At 39.7% G+C, this 19,403-nt stretch overlaps 1 pseudogene across 1 annotated transcript; it reads right to left on the reverse strand.

Moving 5' to 3' along the window:
- Positions 1 to 17,226: 17,226 nt before the first annotated feature.
- LOC103261494 lies at positions 17,227 to 17,778 on the reverse strand (annotated as a pseudogene). The gene is made up of 2 exons (XR_002482025.1): positions 17,349 to 17,778; positions 17,227 to 17,253 (listed from the first exon to the last, which is right to left on the reverse strand). The product of XR_002482025.1 is annotated as an ADP-ribosylation factor 1-like (transcript).
- Between the last annotated feature and the right edge of the window lie 1,625 nt (positions 17,779 to 19,403).

Raw genomic sequence — 19,403 nt, forward strand, 5'->3', positions numbered from 1 at the left:
TAATAGAAATATTTAGATTTCAAAGTGTGTGTGTGTGTGTGTGTGTGTGTGTGTGTTTAATGCTAGTGAATTATATAAAGTGTGGGATTTTTTTCTTTCCAAAATTACAAATGAAATTTTGTTTGAAAAAAGTAACATTTGCCATAATGTTAGTGAGGCTGTGCTGGCAAGGTAAGCCAAGGAGAGGCTTATACTCTTCAGCACCCTAGCAATAAAATTGAAATGCGCTGGGCTCAGTGGCTCAGGCTGTCATCCCAGCACTTTGGGAGGCTGAGGCAAGTGGATTGTCTGAGCCTGCAGGTTTGAGACCAGCCTGGGCAACTTAGTGAGACCTCATGTCTAAAATAAATTTTTAAAAAATTAACCAGGCATGGATGGGAGTGTGCGCCTGTAGTTCCAGCTTCTTGGAAGGCTGAGGTGGAGGGATTGCCGGAGTCCAGCAGGTCGATGCTAGGGGTGGCCATGAGTGTGCCGCTGTACTCCAACCTGGGTGACAGAGTGAGACTCCAACTCAAAAAAAAAAAAAAAAAATGAAATGCTCTGGATAGATATGCTATGAGGCATCACTTGCTGTGAATACAGAGGAGAGAGAAGGAACTATCTGCTAATACTTGTAGCACTATTAAGATAGATTTTAGAATAGCCATAGCAGTAAAATAATCTAATGTTGAGATATGTGCCTCTTGCCTGAAGGTTATAAAAGCTGTTTAAAATATGCTTCATGCCCCAGATAATCTAGTTGGAACCTTTTCCCATTCTGTTAACTTAGGCTCCTGTGGAGGAGGCAGACCTGCCGAAGCTTCTTTATTGTTATTGCAGAAAATCCAAAACAAAACCCCTATCCTTTGTTTTCTTGTGGCTGAAGCTGGGCTAAAAATGACTCTCTAGAATATAATATTCAGTAGTTTTAGGTTCTCCAGAATATAATATTGTAGTTTTATTTTGCAGTCGAACTTCAGGAGTTTATGTTTTAGTTTGTCCGTCTTCATTGAAATGGGTCTCTCACTACTTGACATCTACTTTTTTTTGTTGTTGTTGTTTTTTTTTTGAGCTGAAGTCTCACTCTGTCACCCAGACTGGAGTGCAGTGGCCGCTCCCGGCCACCACGGCCTCGACCTGCTGGGCTCCGGCGATCCTTCCGCCTCAGCCTTCCCAGTAGCCAGAATTACAGGCGTGCGCTACCACACCCGGCTGCTTTTTTGATTTATTGTAGAGATGAGGTCTCGCTGCCCAGGCAGGTCTCGAACCCGCGGGCTCAGGCAATTCACTCACCTCAGCCTCCCAAAGGCGCGGGATTACAGGCTGAGCCACCGAGCCCGGCTGACATCTACTTTTAAAAAAAAAACTCCGAGAGTTTCTCTTGCCAAGTACTTGGTAGCACAGATTTTTTTTTGGAAAAAAAAAAATTTTTTTAATAATATGTTTTTATTGAAGGGTCTGCAAATTTTTTAAATAAAAGGCCAGCCTACAAAACTTAGGCTATGTAGGTTGTATAGTTTCTCTCATAAGTATCCAATTCTCATAATGCAGAAACACCCAGAGATCAAATGTAAATGAATTAGTGTGGCTATGTTTTAATAAAACTGTTTACACAAACAGGCAGTAGGCTGGATTTGGCCTACTGGCCATAGTTTATTAACAGCTGCTTGAGTTCCCTCAAGGGTCTACTAGAGAGGATTTTTATTAGGAAAAAAGCCCCCACAAATTTGATACACTTTGTGATAGATACCATCTGTGTAAAAGAGTTACAAATTATGAAAACTAAAAGATATCTAAAGTTGGCATTGTAGATGTATTTGTGTAAAAATGAAGAGAATATTAGTAATGAAAATGGTTAGTGGGTAAAGTAGATAGTTCATCTGTGTGCTAAGAGTAATGCAACTTATAAAGGGATTAAAAATGAGATAAGACAAATGGTGTGAGAATGTCCTGGTTAGGTAGGACATTGACTTAGGTACTAGTTCTTTCAGTGATTTCAAATAGCTGTTAAAAAATATGGAAGTTCTTGGGATGGAGGAGAATGAAGATAAGGTGAAATCAGAATATTATGTATTAATTCCATACAGCTAATCCCGATATAATAAAAAAGATTCCTTTTTGCCGTTGACATCTGCTTGCTTATCTTAGACTATACCCTATCTTGGGCATGGCTCTTCCCTGCTGTCACAACTTATTAGGATCCTTGTTCTCAGCAAAGTACCTTGACTCCCTTGGGGATCTCATCTGGCAGAACTTACTGAGGGCATTTTTCAGGGCACTGATTGTTGCTAGTTAAGAGTGTGCCATTAGCAGAAACTTTTCCCTCCAATGGAGACTTGAAATGGTTGATTTTGATGTTCACTGAGGTATGTATGCTTTTAATAACTGGACAATGGAGAAATAATTAGTGTCTTGGAAGAAGTGTTTCTTTGAAGTCATCTTTACGTCACTTTTTAAATAGTTCTCTAACAGGACTTTTGTTAATCAGTGCTCCCAAATTTAAGAAGCTTCTTCAAAAAGAGCAAATAAAAATGACAACAGTATAGACTTTTGAATAAATAGAGTAGGATAAATGTTAATTTAGTATGCACACAATTTAAAAATGACTTTAGGAGATGGCAAGAATGTACTTAATTTAAATACTCATTCCTAATAAAGATTATTTTAATGTGTTAACATAAGAATTTTTTCATAATACTTTAAAGGATTTAAACCAAAAATCAGAGTTATGTTCATATTGCCACTCTTGAAATACTACTTTCAACTAAGGAGTGAAACATTGTGTCCTGCTATCAATTATTTCTTAAATTATTGCTAATGTCAAACCAGTCAACTTCCCTGAACAGTTAATAGTAATTAACTGGAAAACAATAAAGGAAACCCATTTACAATGAGGCACAAAGTAATAACCTTTAGAGTTGTATGAAAAACTATAAAAGCAAAAACTATAAAACTTAACTGGGAGATAGATATGCCGCATTTCTGAATAGAAGATTAAATATACCCATTTGGCATTTTTACAGTTTTGCCCATCCATCCCCCCATCCCCACTCCCCTCCTCCTGAACAGAGCTGCTCTGCAGGGAATATGTGGTGGGTCATTCAATGAAGAGCTGATTTCCAATCAATTCTCCCTACACCCCAACCTCCTGCTCCTAGCACATAGGTTCTGTTCTGGGGAGGGTTGGAGTGAACTTTGAAGACTGACAACACTGGCCATTACACAGGGCTTCAATTAGGGTTTTCCAGAGAACCAGTAAGATACACACATGTATAGTTGTATATATGTAGAGAGAGAGCAGGGGATGTATTTGAGGAAATAGTCACATAATTGCAGAGGCTGAGAAGTCCCATGTTAGGCTGCCAGCAAGCTGGAGACCCAGGGATGCTGGTAGCATGGCTCTGTCCAAATCTGAAGACCTCAGAAGCAGGGAAGCTGATGGTGTAACTTTCAGTCTATGGCGGAAGGCCTGAGAGCCCAGGGGCCTCTGGTGCAAATTCCAGAGTCCAAAGGTCTGAAAACCTGGAGTTCTGAGGTGGGGGGGGGGGGTTCATACTGGAGAATTTGCCTTTTCTCTGCCTTTTTATTCTATTCAGACCCCCTGCTGTTTGGATTGTGCTTCAATGTAATTGAGGCAGATCTTCCACATTCCACCCACTGACTCAGTCGATCTTCTCTGTAAACGCCCTCACAGGCACACCCAGAGATAATGTTTTACCAACTCTCTAGGTATTCCTTAATCTGGTCGTTGACACTGACAGTTATCACAGGGCTTGACTTTGTTTGGAACAGACTGGAGCAATTTATACCCCAGAGTATTGAAGACAATAGAACAATCAGCTAGCAATTAGTGGAGGCTGACCACTACAGGTTATTCCTGTAGGTAACCAGCTGGTAGTTTAAAGACAGGACAAGGTAAAGAGACACAGAGCCTGGATAAAACCACAGACATCCCTGTGATCAGGATGGATGTGCATAATCAAGGTTGTGATCTCAAGAGTAGTGACCAGTGAGGGAACTTCTGAACTGCAAGACCCTGGCTGAATGTAGGACAAACTTGTAAACTCCCTGTGGAGTGAACATAGTCTTCAAGTCACACACAGATCCAATAGTAAAAGTTGTAAGCCTCACTGATTCAGGGGTCTTAAGCACAACCTTTAACCACTCCGGGGCTGACCCTAAATGGTGCTGACTCCAAAGCAACTCCTGGAAAGTCAAACTTAAAGATAAAAACATGGAAGCTGAATGGGGGAGGGTGCTAACAATAGCATCCAAGTCTGCACACTGGAGGAAATAGACGATGAATTAATCAAGCCAAGTTACTAATGACAATAAGTCTGAGGTTGGGGGCATGATCAGTATGTGGAGATTCTATAATATGTTACCTAAAATGTCCAGTTTCAACCCAAAATTTGGGATGTGCAAAGAAAACAAAAATGCAACCCATACATGGGGAAAAGCAGGCAATACAAACATCAATGAAGGTACCTGATCTCAAACCAGAAGAAGGGAACAAAGGCCTAAGGTTTACCTGTACAATGACCACTTACCCAGCTAATCCTGAATTGTGCCCTACATCTTTAAAATAAAATAAACTTCCTTTGAAGGGTACCAAATGTAGAATAAATGCCAAGCAGGTATTATAAACATGTTTGAAGAACAAAACCAGATTTCAAGAATTAGGGAAAGTATGATGACAGTGCCTCATCACACAGAACAAAAAGAGGTAGAAATTATTTAAGAAAACTAAATTAAAATTCTGGAGTTGAAAAGTACAATAACCAGCCAGGCTCGGTGGCTCAGCCTGTAATACAGCGCCTTTGGGAGGCTGAGGTGAGTGGATTGCCTGAGCCCATGGGTTCGAGACCCACCCGGGCAGCGAGACCTCATCTCTACAATAAATCAAAAAATCAGCCAGGTGTGGTAGTGCATGCCTGTAATTCTGGCTACTTGGAAGGCTGAGGCAGAAGGATCACCGGAGCCCAGCAGGTCAAGGCTGCAGTGACCGAGAGCGGCCACTGCACTCCAATGTGGGCGACAGAGTGAGACTCCAACTCAACAACAAAAAAAAGAAAAGTACAATAACCACGGTTGAAAATTTAACTAAAGAGGTTAAATAGATTTGAGCAGTTAGAAGGACTTGAACAAACCTGAAGATAGATGGATAGAGCTTACACAATCCAAAGGGTGGACAGAAAAAAATAACTCAAGGTCTAAATGCAGGCAAAAGCTATAGAACTCTTGGCAGGTAAAGAAACAAATATTAGCCAGGCTCGGTGGCTTAGCCTGTAATCCCGCGCCTTGGGAGGCTGAGATGAGTGGATTGCCTGAGCCCGCGGGTTTGAGACCCGCCTGGGCAACTTGGTGAGACCTCATCTCTACAATAAATCAAAAAATGAGCCAGGTGTGGTAGCGTGCACCTGTAATTCCGGCTACTTGGAAGGCTGAGGTGGAAGGATCACCAGAGCCCAGCAGGCGAGGCTGCAGTGGCTGGGAGCAGCCAGTGCACTCCAGTCTGGGCGACAGTGAGACTCCAACTCAAAAATAATTAAATAAATAAATAAATAAATATTTGTGACCTTTGCTTAGGTAAATCCTTCTTCGTTGTGACACTAAAAACAAATGAAAAAGCAACAGACAAATTTGTTCAAAAGACAAAATTTTTATTAAAGACATTGTAGAGCTGACCTATTTCATCGAGTTTGGATTAATCTCAATTTCAATAATGAAAGGTGTGCTCTATAATAGCTTCATCCCTCCCCTCATGATACTACTGTCACAAACTACTTCTTTATAAGTGATGTGTCCATCAACATAGTTTTGTAATTCGTGCTTCATACAGTTGTTTTTTTAAGTCAAATAAAAAATATTACAAACATACTGTTATATTATCTTTTATATTTTCTTGTGCTGGTGTTTACCTTTCCACTGTGTTTTTGTTTTGTTTTGGTTTGGTTTTGTTTTCCTTCATGTAGGTTTGAGTTACTGTCTGGTGTCCCTTCATATTAGTCTGAAGGACTCTTAGCATTTTTTTGTAGTGCAGTTCTGCTAGCAACAGATTCAGTTTTTGTTTATCTGTGAATGTCTTAATTTTTCTTTCCTTTTTGAAGAGTGCTTTTGCTGGAAATAGAATTCTGTGTTGACAGTTTTTCCCCCCTCTTCTCATTCAACACTTTGATTATGTCATCCACTTCTGCTATCCATGATTTCTGATGAGAAATCAGCTGTTAATCTTGAGAGCCCCTTGTATGTGATGACTCACTTCTCACTTGCTGCTTTCAAGATTTTCTTTCCTTCCTACAGTTTGATTATGAGTTGTCTGAGTATAGGTACCTTTGAGTTTATCCTACTTGGAGGTTCTGGAGCTTTGTAGGGTAGTAGATTAATTTTTTAATCAAATTTGGGAAGTTTTCAGTCATTATTTCTTCAAATATTCTTTCTGACATATTCTCCCTCCCTCCCTCCCTCCCTCTCATTCTCCCATCCTCTCTACTTCTAAGACTCACATTTTGCCTGTGCTGGTATTCTTGATGGTATCCCACAGTTCTCTGAGCCTCTGTTCATTTCTCTTCATTTTTGTTGTTTTCTTTCTATACCTCAGTCTGCATAATGCCAATTGACCCATCTTGAATTTCACAGATTCTATCTTTTGCCTGCTTAGATCTCCTGCTGAGGCTCTCTAAATGTATTTTTTTAATTTCAGTTTTTGTACATTTCAAATTTAGAATTTCAGTTTGGCTCTTTTTCATAATGTCTGTCTCTTTACTGATGGCATCTATTTGGTTGAGACATTATTCCCCTACTCCTTTAAACATTTCTTTATCTCTTTGCATGTATTTAAAATAATTGAGTTATAGTCTTTGTTTAGAAAGTGCAATGCTGGGCTTCCTTAGGGACAGTTTCTATTGATTGCTTTTTTTTTTCTGTATGTATGGGCCATACTTTTCCTTTGTATGCCTCATATATTTTTGTTAACTGTTTTTTAATTAAAATGTTTAAATATTATAATGCAACAACCCTGATAATCAGATTATTTCCTTAACCTCTAGGATTTGTTGTCCTTACTGCTTGTTATGCTTACTTATCTATTGACTCTTCTGAGCTGATTTTGTAATGTCTGTGTTCCTTTTCATTTGTCTTTTTAATTTGCCACTAAGATCTCTGTTCTGTGACTTAATGGTCAGCTAATAAGGAGTCAGAGGTATTCATAAACACCTAGAAAAAGAAACCACCCAGTGTTTACTAAGGAACTTACGTGTTTCAGTGACACACCTTCAACATTCAGCCAGGCAGTTGTCTTTACTTCCTGCTTTAGTAGAGTCACCAGGTCAGCCATAGGTGAGTGCTTATAGCCCTCTTAGTTCTTTTCTGAGCATACATACAGCCCTGGGCATGATTGAGGCCTTTTGGATTCCCAGGAATATGTTAAAGCTTTATAAAGTCTTTATAAGCATCTATCTCCCAGCCTTTCCTCCCAAGGTTTTTGGTTAATCTTTTGCTTGCCCCAGTTGTTACCTATCACCCCAGCCAGTAGCAAATAAAATATTTGACTGTTAATGTTTTAAACAAACCTTCTAGGTATCAACTTTAGCTCTGAGTCAAGTCCAAGTCAGGCAAAATAAAGACAAGCAGTCAAGCATGGTGGCTCATGCCTGTAAACCCAGCACTTTAGGAGGCCAAGGCAAGAGGATTGCCTGAGCCTAGGAGTTCAAGACCCATTTGGGCAACATGGCAAGACCTTGTCACTACAATAAATTAAAAAATTAGCTGAGCATTGTGGCTCACACCTGTAGTCCAAGCTACTTGATAGGCTGAGGCAGAAGAATTGCCTGAACCCAGGAGTCTGAGACTGTGGTAGCCATGATTGTGTCACTGCACTCCAGCCTGGGTGACAGAGTGAGACTAATTCAAAAATAATATTAAAATAAAGACAAGCCTCCTGAACTGGCCTTCCAGGGAGCCACCAGACAGGTGAAAACAAATAGTTTTCTGTGAGCAATGTCTGTTCTGCTCCTTCTTGTATTAGGAATGGTGGCTGTTATTTTCAGGGCTATTACTAAGATGAGTAGTGGGGAGAATGGGAATAGAATAACTTAAAATACCACAAAGCTGCTGTTCTACCTGAGATTCAGCTATTTTTCCTGAGTACAAATTTCTGAAATGCTGCAAGTTTTTGACTAGTTTTCCAAGTTCCAAAAACTTTGATTCTGACACTCTCTGCCATTGTACATTTTACATGTATGAATTGTATTTCAGTAACTTATACACACACATATGTACAATGTGGCACACCATTTTGTGCACCATAATGAAAATCCAAAAAAGTAATTAAAGTCATGACTAAAACTTCCCAAATTTGATGGAAAATACTAACCTACATTTCCAAGAAGCTTAGCAAACCCTGAGTAGGATAAATGCAAAAAGATCCATAGGCAGACATAGCAGAGTCAAAATGTTGAAATAAAAAGAGGCAATCTTGAAATCATCATGAGAAAACTGACTCATAACATACAATCGAATGCCTGATAAGATTAACAGCTGACTTCTCAGCAGAAACAAAGGAAGCAAAGGGAAGTGGATAGCATTCAAAGTTCTGGGAAAAAAAAACCCCAAAACTCAAAATTAAAGGCAAAATAGACATTTCAGATAAACAAGATGAGATAATTCATTGGTTGCCAATATGCCTTTCAAGCAATACTATAAAACAAAAAACTTCTTCAAACTGAAAGCAAATTGCACCAGACAGTTTGAATCCATAAGAAAAAAGAAAGAAAGCCGGACTTGGTGGCTCAGCCTGTAATTCCGTGCCTTTGGGAGGCTGAGGTGAGTGGATTGCCTGAGCCCGCGGGTTCAAGACCCACTTGGGCAGCAAGACCTCATCTCTACAATAAATCAAAAAATCAGCCGGGCGTGGTAGCGCATGCCTGTAATTCCGGCTACTTGGAAGGCTGAGGTGAAAGGATCACCAGAGCCCAGTGGGTCGAGGATGCAGTGGCCAGGAGCAGCCAATGCACTCCAGTCTGGGCGACAGAGTGAGACTCCAACTCAAAAAAAAGAAAAAAGAAAGAAATTACACAAAGGTAATTATTTAGCTGAGTATAAAAGTATAATTGCATCCATCTTTTTCTCTGATTTAAAAAGCAATTTCATTAAACAATATACATATAATTGTATTTTGGGGCCAACAACAGAAGTGTTACCTATGTAACAATAACAACACAAAGGAAGTAGATGGGAACAAAGCTGTGTGCCATAAGGAAATGACACCAAGTAGTATTGTAAATCCATAGGGATAAATGAAGAAAACCAGAATGGTAGATAAGGTTAGTATGACAAACTCTAAATATATTCTTGCTCTCCTTTTAAAAATCGCTTTTAAAAGACATAAAATTATATAATAACAATGTATTGTTGGGTTTGTAACATATATGAACATATTGTGTATAACAATAATAGGAAGGGGGAGAGAATAGAGCCATACAATAGTTTTGATATTTCACTGGAATTAAGTTACTGTTAATATGAAGTAGATTCTGATAAAGATATATTGTAAGCTCTAGAGGAACCACTAAAATTAAGAAAATTCCTCAAAAAATATAATGAGAACATAAAGGCATTTAAAAATATTTTTCAATTTCCAAATAAGACAGTTAAGGAAGAACAAATTAATTAAAAAAAAAAAAAGACATGAGACATAAAAAACAGCAAGCTGGCAGACATAAATCTAACCACATTAATATTACATTAAATGTGAGTGTATTAAACAATTCAATCAAAAGGCATAGATTTTCAGAGTGAATAGATAAACAAGATCCATATAAAGTCAGTCCTCCATATCTGTGGGTTCTGCATCTGCAGATTCAATAAACCATGGATCAAAATGTAGTTAGGCCTTTGATGGTTCCGTATTGAACATGTACAGACCTTTTTTTCTTGTCATTGTTCCCTAAACAATACAGTATAATAACTATGTAACATTTGCATTGTATTAGGTATTATAGGTAATCCAGAAATTATTTAAAGTATATGAAAGAATGTTTGTAGGTTGTATGCAAACACTGTGCCATTTTATGTAAGGGACTTAAGCATCTGTGGATTTTTGGTATCCACAGGAGATCCAAGGACCAGCCCCCTGTGGATGCTGAGACAACTATTTATACCATGGAAATTGGTAACTGACACAAACTAGGGCTTTTTCCAATCCCTGACTAGGAGGACTGATTTCACCAGCACTTTTTGTGGAGATCACAGTTCTAGTTTCATCCCATGAATCTGAACAAGTCACTTACATGCTGTCTACAGGTTTGCACATTAGATTAAAAGATACTAATAGGCTGAACTTTTAAAAATGGAGAAAGACATTGCCTCAGTCAGCTTGGGCTACTACAACAAAACGCCAAAGACAGTGGATGAGACAACAGAAATTTATTTTCTCATGTTTCTGGATGCTGGGGAGTTCAAAATCAGGGTGCTAGCATGGTCACTTAGTGATGAGAGATCTCTTCCTGACTTTCAGATAACTACCTTCTGGCTGTATCAAAACATGCCTTTTTCCTCAGTGTGTGCAAGGGTTGGGAGGGAGAGAGACACCACCAACCCTGCAGGATTAGGACCCCACCCTCATGATCTCATTTAACTTAATTACCTCCTAAAAATGCTATTTCCAAATACAATCACACTGGAGGTTAGGACTTCAAGATGTGAATTTGGGGAGAGTACAATCCAGTCATAGAAGATATAACTGCAACTTATGAGAGTTAGTGTGGTTATATGAGTCTCTGACAAAATAGACTTAAAAATATATTACTAGCTGTAAAGAGGGACATTTTATAATAATAAAAGTGTCAACCAATCAAGAAAAGATAACAATTGTAAACATATGCACATCTAACAAGTGAACCATAAAATTCATGAAGCAAAACCCAACAAAATTGAAGGGAGAAGTAGGCAATTCAACAATAATAGTTGGAGATTTTGATACTACACTTTCAATAATGAATGGAACAACCAAACAAAAGATTGGCAAGGAAATATAAACTTGGACAACACTATAAACTAACTAGACCTAATACATCTATAAAATACTCCACCCCAAACAATAGAATAGACATTCTTTTCCAGCATATATGGAACATTCTCCAGAATAGATCATACTAAACAAGCCTCAATAAATTTGAAAGGATGGAGATTTTATAAAGTATGTTTTGCAACTACAATGGAATTAAATTATAGCTCAATAACAAAGGAAATTTGGGAAATTCACACATGTAGCAATTAAACAATACTCCCAAATAATCAATGAGTTAAATAAAAAATTACAAAGGAAATTAGAAATTACCTTGAAGTTAGTGAAAGCCAAAACATAACCTACCAAATCTTATGTGATGTAACTGAAGCTTAGAGGGAAATTTATAGCTGTGGGTACATTTAAAAAGAAAAGAAAAACTTAATGCTGCAGAACTATACACCTAAAAATGGTCAAAATGCTGACTTTTATGTTACATGTATTTATTACAAGAAAAAAGATCTCAAATCAATGTCATAATTTTATGCCTTAAAAAGAAGAGCAAATTAAATTCAAAGGAAGCAAATGGAAGAAAATAATAAAGATGATGGTGAAAATAAATGAAATAGAGAACAGAAAAGCAGCAGAAAAAATAATGAAACCCAAATTTGGTTCTTTTAAAGGGTCAACAAAAATGGACAAACTTTAGCTACACCGGACAAGAAAAAATGAAAAAACGGAAATTACTGAAAACAGAATAAAAGAGTGGACATCACTACTGCCATTACAGAAGAAAAATGAATATAAGGGAACACTATTAACAATGTAATGACAAGTAATTAGATAACCTAGACAAAATGTCCAAATTCCCAGAAAGACACAAATGATTTTAAAAAGAAAATCACCTAGAAAAAAAATAAAAAATCAGAGAAAAACTACAGCAAGGAAGAGATTGAACTGGTAACCCCAAAAAATTCTAACTAAGAAAAACTAGGTTCAGATGACTTCAGATTCATTGGTAAATTCTACTGAACATTAAACAACAACAACAACAACAAATTGTTTACAGACTCTTCCAAAAAGTGGAATAGGTGTTATGTATTGAATGTTTGAGTCTTCCCTTCCTATTCATATATTGAAGCCTTAACCTCCAATGAAGGTATTAGGAGGTAGGGCCTTGGGTTTAGATGAGGTCATGAAGGTAGAGCCCCACGATGGGATTAGTGCCCATATATCTATATAAAGAAACAGAGTTTCTTCTGTCTTCCATGAGGATACCACAAAAAGTCATAATCTTCCAGGCAGAAGAGGGCCCCCACTAGAACCCTCCTATACTGGCCCCCTAATCTCAAACTTTCCAACCTCCATAACTCTGGGAAACAAATGTGTTGTTTAAGCCACCAAGTATGGTATTTTGTTATAGCAGCCAGAACTGACTATGACAGAAATGTACACTTCTCAATGCATTCTGTGAGGTCAGTGTCACCCTGATACCAAAGCCAGACAAAGACCTCCAAAGAAAAATTTTTCATGAATAAAAATGCAATAATCCATAACTAAATACTAATAAGTCAAGTCCAGGGACACATAAAAAGGAATCACTGTGAAAGATTAGCCTCCGGGTCACAACTTTTTACTAGGGCTATTCTATTCCTTACCCCAGGATGAATCTTCATCGCCAGCTGAGTGATGAGTAATCTAATCCCAAAACCTCATCTTCCAGCTTTATTGGACAGCATTATGTACTAGCTCTGTCCGTTGGGTCTTCTGGAGATGATGCTGAGATGGAGTTAGGAGTGCAAGAGGTTTAATATATAGAAAAGATTAAAGGGAAGGGAAAAGGATTGAGTAAAGAAAAACTGCCACACCATAATGCAGATTTAATAGTGGTGAAATAAAAGAGCTGATGAGTGAAAGCAGGATTAGTTATAGAGAGTGCCAGATCTCTATGCATGTATCTCTTATAAAGTCAGCAAACTCAGTGGGTGCTTCAGGTCAAAAACTGTCTTTTAGAGGAGTTCCACATTAGGCAGAAATTCCAGACTGAGGGCTGCTCAAGAAGAATGTCGTGTAAAACTTGAGGCAGATCCTGAAGGCACTAACAGCTTGAGGCTGTCAGCCTAATTGCACTCTTGGCAGCTGAATTCTCGGTCAGTGCTCCTTCTCTCTCTCTCTCTCTCTCTCTCTCTCTCTCTCTCTCTCTCTCCCTCTCTCCCCCTCTCCAGGATATTGCTCTGTAACCTAGGCTGGAGTGCAATGGAGAAATCATAGCTCACTGCAGCCTCAAACTCTTGGGTTCAAATTATCTTCCCTCCTCAGACTCCAGACTCTAGGACTACAGGCTTGCACCACAATGATGGGCTAAAAAAAAAAAGAAAAAATGTAGAGATGAGGATTTGCTGTGTTGCAAGAGTAGTCTCAAACTTCTGGCCTCAAGCAATCCTTCTGCCTCAGCACTCCCAGAGTGCTGGGATTACAGATTTGAGCCGCCATACCCAGCCTGCAAGTTTTTTCTTGAAGGAAAATCCAAGCAGTACACTTACATGGATGCCATGCTGTAGGGCAATATCGAATAGTACAATATTTATGTAATTGGAGTTCCAGAAAAGGAGAAGAAGTGGAGGGGAAAACAATGGTTGAAGAAATAATAACTGAATTTATTGTTTTCTAAATTTGATGGAAAGTATAAACCCAAAGGTTTGGGAAGCTACATGAAATCCAAGCAGGAAAAACACAAAGAAAACTATCCCCAAGACACATCCTAATCACATTTCTGAAAACAAGTAATAAAGAGAAAAATTAAAACAGAATCCTGAGGAAAAAAATATACATTATGTATTGACAATCAAAGGTAAGAATTACTGCAGACTTATCATCAGAAACCATGCAAGCCCAGAAGACAGTGGATGTACCTTTAAAGTACTGTTGGGTAAAATAAGTCATCCTAGAATTCTATATCTAGCAAAGTTATCTTTCAATAATAAAGATAAACTAAAGAAAGCTTAACATAGGGTAAATCTGAGCAAATTAATCACCACACAATTGCACTACCTTAAGTATTAAGATACATTTTTCAGGTGGAAGACAAATGATACCAGATGGATATTTGATCTACACAAAGAAATTAAGAGAACTGGACTTTTTCTTAATTGATTAATTTCCTTTATTGAAAGTTAATCATTTAAAGCAAAATAATAATAACATGTTACTGGGTTTATAGCATATAGAAGTATAATGTATTATAACAGTACCACAAAGGTAGGGAAAAGGAAATTAAACTATACTGTTGTATTTGAAGATAGACTGTGATAAGTCAAAGATCTGTTTTATACAGTCCAAAACATCCATTTTTAAAAAAAATAGTATAACTACTAAGACAATGTTGAAGATAAAACAGATCTCAAAACCTTAACTCAACAGAAAGCACAAAAAAGGAAAATAAAAACTGGTAAGAAAATGTAGAAAACAGAGATGGCAGATTTAAACCGAATTATATCTATAATTAGGCTAAATGAAAATGGTATAAGCACTTTCATTAAAAAGTAGAAATTTGTCAGGATAAACAAAGGGGGCTTCTGAAAAAAAATACTGAAATAAAGAAATATATCTCAATGATGAAGACATTAATTCATCAAGAAGATATAACAATCCTAAAAGTCTATGCACATAATACCAAGGCTTCCAAATACATGAAGTAAAAGTGCAGAACTACAGAGAGAAATAGATAAACCTAAAATTACGGTTAAGCATTTCAATACCCTTCTCAGTAATCGATAGGGCAACTAGGCAAAAATAAATCAGTAACAACAAAGAAGACTTGAGCAACATTATCAGTCAACTTGAACTGAGTGACTTTCAGAGAACACTTCACTCAAGAATAACAGAGTGTGAGGGAGAAACATTAAGATGGTCAATGAGGGGAAGCTAGACTGTGTTACTCCTACAGTGTAAACCAAAATAGAGAATTTCCACAGCATCCACAGAGGCATGGGACCAGCAGCATACCCAAGATTCATCAAAGAAACAATCATAACCACATAGTGCAAGGAAAAGAAAAATCAATCAACCTGGGTTGGAACTAACCAGGCTCTCACCTAGATCACAACACAGAGCATGAGGGCCTCTCGATGGAGTGGAGAAAGTGAGTGAGGGGAATTCAGGAATTTTTTGCTCCTGCTATGGACTTGGAGGGCCCTTGAGCCTTGTGAGACTCTAGTCCCTCATGGAAAACTGTCTTACCCACAGCCATGCTCTGTCAAAACCCACATGGAGTGGAGTGGTGCAAGGGGGAAAAAAAACCCAACAACTTTGAGAAGCTCCAGTTGCCATATCCCAGAAATTCAACCCTTGCTGGTGACTACTTTCTAGCCTGCCTGAATGGCAATGGGCCCCAAGGATAAACTCCACAGTGGCAGATAGTTCCTGGCTGGAGAGCGCTGCTGTGAGGCTTTGAGGCAGGCTGCACCTGGAAATTCAGAAGGCAGACCGCCTGAAGCTAAGGAAGGGGAGCTGGGAGAACAACCTTTCACTCCCAAGGTAAACTCTTTTGTTCAGCCTCTGCATCACAGCATTACCTCGGTGGCCGAGGACTCCCTCTCAAGGACCACTAGGCTAGCCAAGAGTGCACAGAGGTGGGGAGACTGAGCTTCTTTCCCCTACACTCCCCTCAAAGACTCAAAACACAGAATTTGGGTGATCCCCACAACCTGCCTACCACCTAGGATGACTGGACACTTCCTTAGAACAGTGAAGTGAACACCAACCAGAAAGTCCACAGCCACCATCCCAGCTGGTTCTCCCACAAGCACAGCTTCCTCACCGAAGGTCAACAGCACGGTCCATCACATCCGGTATAATACCTCAGCTTTAGGGAAGGTCTGATCTAAGACCCCAGTTGACACCACTATCCGAGACACCCTGGCCACTCGGGATACCTTGCGCCTGTGCAGGTATGCAGCACAGAACCACCACATCTAGCCATCGAGCAACAAACCTCACCAAGGCTATATATAACTGAAGGAACCCTACAGTACCTGTGTCAGTCCCCTGCCAACCACAAATAAGCAATAGTCTACCCAAATGAGAAAAATAATTCTGATAATATGAAAAAACAGAGTTCTTCAACACCTGGAAAAGACCACACTAACTATGCAGGAATGAACCCTAACCAAAACGAACTCTTTGAAATTTTAGAGATAGACTTCAAAATGTTGGTTATAAAATTGCTCAATAAGAGTCAGGAAAAAGTTGATAGCCAACATAAAAAAAATTTACTTATTTTTATTTTACTTATTTTTTTTTTTTTGTATTCTAATCATGTACTGAAAGCAGTAAGAGGTTCCACGACACCAAATAGACCAGTTCTGGGGATTTCCCCCAAGATAAATTTAAATTTAACAGCTCCAGCTTCTTCAGTGTTTCTCAAAATACAAAAGAGAAAAGTAGAGGTCATCTTTTCCATGGCAAATCGGCCCCTTGCAGGCTGAGGGGGAGAAGCCACTTCACACATGGAGATGGTTGCCTGGACTGGGGGTCTAGAGGGCTGCCCGCCAGTGTGCATGGTCCTGCTGGTGAGGCTGCAGCCGTCCCGCTAGCATGTCTGAGTGAGCGTGAGCACTGGGAACCACAGGGGCCTGTTCTGGCCACGCACTGACCAGGGGACGGGTAGGGCCCGTGTCCCCAAGCTGGCTGTGGGTGGGCAGCCAGGGCTGGAGTGGGGTGGCCATGGGCTTCTGGCCCTAGGGACCGCGAGTCACTGGGATCTCTGCTGACCATGCACAACTGAGCACGGTCTTGCACTCCACTGCCTTCCACTCCCAAGGGAACAGCCGAGGTGACTGGTATCCAGGCCATCACTGCAAGCCTACTGGGTGGAGGCTCCCTCCTGTGTTCAAGTGTTTTTGATTTGGATGCTTAACTTTTGTAAAAAACGCACTGAGTTTAGATTAAAAACCAACCACCAGGATGGATTTCAATACCGCGATCCAGCCAGGTGCCTGGTCCACCACCATGATGCCCGGAGGTGGGTGCCTGTGGCCCACCTCCCCCTCAGCACTGACAGTGAATCGATTATTCTTTCCACAATAAAAAAAAAAAAGCTGAGTAATAATATTGCATAGGGGTACCAGAAACTGCCTCATGGAACAGAAATTATTTACATGAAGTAAAAAGCAGGCCAGGTTGCATCTGCACATTTACAGCGCAATGCACATGGCACCAGCCACGGAGGCAGCTTGCAGCACTCACACCACCATGGCATTGGGGAGGTCCTGGGGAAAGGGGGATCCGTGAGAAGGGCCGTCCCAAGACAGAGTCGGTCCTATCCCCAGGGACCCACTAACACTCATCCCCACCAGGCACCTACCTGCTTGTTGGTCAAGACCAGGAGGATGGCGTCCCCCAGCTCATCCTCAGCCAGCATGCGCATGAGCTCCTCGCGGGCCTCGTTCACATGTTGTCCATCATTGCTGTCCACCACAAAGATCAGAGCTTGTGTGTTCTGGAAGTAGTGATGCCACAGAGGCCGGATCTTGTCCTGGCCAGCCACGTCCCACACAGAGAAGCTGATGTCCTTGTACTCCACGGTCTCTACATTGAAGCCTGTGGTGGGGGTGGTGGTCACGATCTCACCCAGCTTCAGCTTGTAGAGGATCGTTGTCTTCTCTGTGGCATGCAGGCCCACCATGAGGATGCGCATTTCTTTTTTTGCCAAAAAGGCCCTTGAAGAGGTTGGCGAAGATGTTCCCCATGTTTGTGGACAGGCGGCAGGACACTGGTTAGGGACACCTCGGTGGCAGCTGCTCCAAGCCATGCATTGGTTTTGCTCCCACTATTTTACTTATTTTTATTTTGTAAAGATGAGGTCTTGCTATGTTGTCCAGGTTGGTCTCAATCTCCTAGGCTCAAGTGATCCTATTGTCTCAGCCTCCAGAGTAACTGGGACTACAGGCATGTGTCACCATGCCCAGCAAATTTTTTAAAATTTTTTGTAAAGATTAGATCTTGCTATGTTGCCCAGGCTGGTCTTGAACTTATGGGCTCAAGCAATCCTCCCCCCCTCCAGCCTCCCAAAGAACTGAGAGTACAGGCATGAGCCAGCATGCCTGGCCCAACATGAAGAAATTTTAGAACCTATTCAGAATATGAATGAAAAATTCTACAAAGCGATAGACACATTAAAGAAAAACTAAGCTGAAATTCTGGAAATGAAAGAATCATTTAGGGAAGTACAAAATGCAGGGGAAAGTTTTAACAGTAAATTAGAACAAGTAGTACAAAGAAGAAATGTTCTCAGAACTTGAAGATAAGACTTTTGAATTAACCTAATCAGACAACAATAAAGAAAAAAGAATCAAGAGAATGGAACAAAGTCTCCAAGAAATGTGGGATTATGTAAAACAACCAAACCTAAGAATTTTAGAAGTTGTTGAAGAAAAAGAGAAAATAACAAGTTTGGAAAACTTATTTGAGTAACTAATGGAGGAAAACTTTCCTGGCCTTGCCAGAGATTTAAAAATCCAAATACAAGAATCTCAAAACCCCCCCAGAAGATTATTTGCAAAAAGATCATCTGCAAGACATATAATCATCAGGTTAATGTGAAGAGATGATTTTTTTTTTTAGTCAGAGTCTCACTCTATCACCCAGGCTAGAGTGCAGTGGCATGCTCATGGCCACCCCAGTGTTGACCCACTGAGCTCAGGTGATCCTTCCGCCTCAGCTTTCCAAGTAGTCAGAACTGTAGGCACACACTACTATACCTGGCTAATTTTTTTTTTATATACTGTAGAGACGAGGTCTCACCAAATTTCCCAGGCTGGTCTTAAACCTGTGGGCTCAAGAAAGCCTCTTGCCTCAACCTCCCAAAGTGCTGGGATTACAGGCTTGAGCCACTGTGCCTGGCTATGAAAGAATGAATTTTAAGAGCAGTGGACAAAAGTAAACCTATCAGACTAACAGCAGACTTCTCAGAAGAAACCCTATAAACCAGCAGAGATTGGAGTCTCATCTTCAATCACTTCAAACAGAATAAGTCAATCAAGGATTCTATATCCTGAAAAACTAAGTTTCATAAATGAAGGAGAAATGAAGTCTTTCTTAGACAAGCAAATGCTGAGAGAATTTGTCACCCCTAGACTGGCTCAATAAGAAATACTCAAAGAAGTTCTAAATATTGAAACTAAAGGTCAATAAATACCGGTAACAATAAATCTCACAGGTTTTATAGAACACCAACATAATAGAGAAAAAAATTAAAAAAGCAACCAGCATGATGAATCAAATAGTACATTACATATCATTTTTAACTCTGAACATAAGTGGTTTCAATGTTCCACTGAAAATATATAGACTTGCACAGTGGATTAAACACACACACACACACACACACACACACACACACACACACACACACACACAC

This window comes from Carlito syrichta, unplaced genomic scaffold (genome assembly GCF_000164805.1).
Source record: "Carlito syrichta isolate Samal-C Ts95f unplaced genomic scaffold, Tarsius_syrichta-2.0.1 Scaffold303721, whole genome shotgun sequence".
Classification (NCBI taxonomy): Eukaryota; Metazoa; Chordata; class Mammalia; order Primates; family Tarsiidae; genus Carlito; species Carlito syrichta.